At 67.3% G+C, this 3,718-nt stretch overlaps 1 protein-coding gene across 1 annotated transcript in view; it reads left to right on the top strand.

Moving 5' to 3' along the window:
- Positions 1-2,583: 2,583 nt before the first annotated feature.
- Positions 2,584-3,718, top strand: part of PWWP2B (PWWP domain containing 2B) — a 28,602-nt gene continuing 27,467 nt past the window's right edge. Inside the window, exon 1 of the transcript XR_002725151.3 lies at positions 2,584-2,802. The gene's annotated coding sequence lies outside the window, so the exon portion shown is untranslated. The remainder of the gene's footprint in view (positions 2,803-3,718) is intronic.

The raw sequence follows: 3,718 nt of genomic DNA, 5'->3' as shown, positions 1-3,718 counted from the left end.
GAAGCCTGGCGTGCTCCTGCACCCCAGTCTGTCCAGGCTTCTTGAGTGATACATGATTGCTTACTGAAATCAGAGCAGGCCCTCTGTATTAAAGGCTTCATCCTGTCTCCTGCCTTCCACAGCTGCTGTGAGCATAAGGCTTGCCATGAGGCGACCTGGGTCCTAGCCTCAAGGCCCATCCCCGCCTTTGGCCTCTGGGCACCAGCTCTGGAGAAATCTGTGGTCTCTGACTCATGGCTGTGGCCTTCGAGGCTTCCGTCTTGACCAGACAGCTTCAGTCCATCTCGGGAGCACCTCACTATGCCGCATGAGACTCACACCCAGCCAGGCCCTAGTGAGCTCCAATAAGATCAAGCAAGCCCAGGTGTGTTGGGGGTTGGGGGGATACCAACTCTCTGGCCAGGTGATTCTGGAGCAGGCTGGACACAGGCCAGGCTGTGGCTGCACCTCAGTCATGGGGAGGCCCCTGTAAGCCTCATCTCGTGGAAGAGACCAACAAAGGCTGAGAACCTGCTCACCACAGGACGTCCCAGCTGGGGCAGGCTAAGGGGACAGGAGACTATCCAGAACTTCCACAGGGACTGGGGGTGGGTGACAAGTCTCAGTGGCGATGTAGTGCAGTAGGACAGTGCCGGGCAGGTCCAGGTCCCCAGTCAGGAGGGCCCTCTGAGCTCGGACCCTGAAAGACCAGGGGCGGGCATGGAGCTGCTGATGAAAGTGAGCCAGGCTGCTGGGGAGGACAAATCCTGGAGCTCCTCCAAGGACCGCAGGGGAGGCAGACCCTGAGGGGAGGTGGCCTGCGGGGATCCTGCCTGGCTCCCCTGCTTCCTCTCTCTGGGGACATGGAGGCTAGCCCCTGCTTCCTCCTCCAGCCACCTATCCCTCCCTCAACTGTGCCCCTTCAGGCCACCCATCCTGCCAACTGCTGGTCACCCAGCCCCAGCCCCTGTGGAAGTTCTGGGCAGTCTCCTGTCCCCTCAGCCTGCCCCAGCTGGGCCGTCCTGAGGTGGGCATGTCCTAGGCCTTGCTGTGGCTATGCCTATAGCCAGGGGACGAAAGGCTTTAGGACCTTTTGTTTGGATCAAGTCTCTTGAAGACAGTCTAAAGACCTTGGAGGTGTCTGTCTTCCCACTCTTGGCGTTTTTGCCCCAGCCAGGGGCGTACTCCCGAGGCTTCTCTCCAGCCCAGCCAGGCAGCTCAGGGTCCTCTGACTGGGGGCAGCTCCGGTCCCAGTACCCATGGTCCTTCCCAGAACTGGGCAGACTGGCATGAGCAGGGTGGCCCCTGGGGAGATGCTGAGAGTGGCAAGCCTAGGACAGCCCCCCAACCCCTGAATACTGGGTCAGACAGGAGGGGCTATCTGGGCTGATGAGGTCCCCAAGGACACCTGCACTGTAATCAGGGACTCTGGAAACTCCCAAGGCCTCTTCTTAAGCAAACAGGTTGGAGCGGGGCAGGAAGCCAGTGAGGAGCTGGTGGGGTGGGGGCGGGGGGGCTGCTGGGGTAGGCCCTGAACAGCCACCATTTAAGTTGCAAAAATGGTCTCCCTGTCTGCAGATAGTCTTTTTCACACCTTACCCAGTGAAGAGCAGGTTTTAAAAACGGCTTCCAAGTTTACTTTAAAATACACAGTAAATAGCATGGGCCAGAGGGGCAGAGGGGCAGGAGGTGCTGCGGGCCAGCCATGCCTCTCACTGCCCTCTTCCCCTCTCCAGCCAGAGCTGCCAGCTGCTGGGTGCATCTGTCCAGCCCTCTGTGCCCCAGAACCCTCTTCCCCCGTCCTGCCTGCCGCCACCCAGCCTCGGTCCCTCTTAAAGCCCAGCAAGTCCACAGGTGGGTCCCTCAGCCCACCCCAAACTGTTCCTCCTGCCAGCATGGGAAGTCACCAGAGCCCCATGCGCACGCAGACACCTTGCAGGGGATCCTGGCCACTCCCACTCCCACCTCGGAAGCCATTGCTTTTGCCCACCTGGTGAGGCCCTGGTGGATGCTGGTGTTCCCTTGACACTCTTTCTGGATCCCCTCACCTACATACAGCCCCCTGTGCATTTACCCCACCCCATGCTGGCCCCACCAGCCTGAAAGCTGATTTGCCCTGGCAGTCCCCAGTGCTCAGAAAGGGCAGTGCCCAGCAGGCCTCTCCAAGCAGGCAGGAAGAAGAGCCAAGCAAGTGGGCAGCCTCAGGATGGCCGCTTAGCCCAACCCCGAGCAGGGTGGCGAGGGGGTCCCTGCTGCCTGGCATTTTTCCTCCAAAGTCAGCCCCACCCCCTGGAGGGGGCAGCTGCAGAGGCCCGTGGGCAGGACAGCAGGCAGGCTCCTCTGCAGGCCTGGCCGCTCGGGCGCCTGGAGGTGCCTGAGGCCCCAGTAAGGGCTTAGTGTTGGCGGGAGCCCCAGGCCACACAGAAGAGGACACGCGCTCGCTGGGCTTCCAGGCCTCCTCTGGGACTGTCCCTGGCCTCGGTCCCCACCCCTGTTCTACCGGGGACCGCCAGGTGCCCCAGGCCCCGCGGGCTCCCTCACTCCGTCCGCCCTGGCTCCTCTCTGAGGCTCCCTCTGCCGTGCGGCCGCCGGAGGGCGAGGTCGAGCGGCGCCAGCGGCCCGACGGACCCCAGCGGCACCAGGGGCGGTGGTCCTCCATTCCCAGGCTGGGAGGAGCCGTGCCGCGCGGCGCTGGGTCGCCAGGACAACTCCGCGGTTCCCCGCCCCGCCTCCAGGCCCCGTCAGGAGCTGCCAGCCCGGCTCAGAAGCCCGGCCCGGGGCCAAGGTCACCGCAGCAGGCCAGGCCCCTGCGTTCCGAGCCGGGTGCGGACGCGCTGGTGCTCGGGGAATTCGGGGGCTTTGACGCCTGAAGGCGCGGGAGCCGGGACCCTGCGGGGGTCCCGGGGGGAGGGGGTCCGGCGCCGTCACCTTCCACTCCTCGCCCGCGGGTCGGGGAGCCCCTGCCGCGGAGGAAGGAGGCTGTTTCCTTTGTAAACTGGCGGAGGCGCGCCTGGCCCCTGGGCGCGGGAACCTCCCGACGGAGTTAACCCCACGGGCCCCGGTGTTGGCGACCCCCAGGCGCGCAGGGTGACCCTAAGCCGGGCGCGCGCCCGCTTGTCGCCCGAGAGGCGCCGAGCCCAGTGGGGCGACCCTGGTCCTGTCCCCCACGCGGCGAGGGCGACACTAGGCCGCTGCCCCCGGGCGCCTCGCGTCTCCTCCGCCCGCCCCGGCTTCCTGCGCGCGCCGCCCGGGACTTCCTCGCCGCAGTGCCCGGGGCCACCAGAGCCCTGCGCGGGGCGCTGCCGGGACACGCGGGAGGCCGAACCCAGGCGGGGGGATCCGGGCCACCGGGGAGGGAGGGAGGGCGCAGGGCCGGGTCCGGAGGGAGAGGGGGGCCCGGGACCGGCCCCAGGCAGGGGAGTGGGGGGATGGAGTCCCGGGGCTCCGGCCAGGGCGGGTGTCGCCCCCGCCGCCCCCGGGATCGTGGCTCTCGGGTCCTCCCGAGTCGGAGGACACTCCCGGCCAGCGTGGGCCGCGAGCCCGGGCGCAGCCCCCTCTCCAACCCGGGGGTCCGCAGCGCGCGTCCCGCCGAGCTCTGCGGGCGGGCGCGGATTCTCCCCGGACGCGGCGGCGGCGGCGGCGGGCGGGGTGCCCGGGAGCGGAGCCCGCGGCCGCGCGCCCCCGGCCCGGCTCGGCGGTGGCGGCCGCCCCAGCGGAGCTTTGTGACGTCAGGCGGCCG

Source organism: Piliocolobus tephrosceles, chromosome 9 (assembly GCF_002776525.5).
Source record: "Piliocolobus tephrosceles isolate RC106 chromosome 9, ASM277652v3, whole genome shotgun sequence".
Taxonomy (NCBI): domain Eukaryota; kingdom Metazoa; phylum Chordata; class Mammalia; order Primates; family Cercopithecidae; genus Piliocolobus; species Piliocolobus tephrosceles.
The sequence above is the reverse complement of the archived record's forward strand: the minus strand, read 5'-3'. Positions and strand labels throughout refer to the sequence as shown.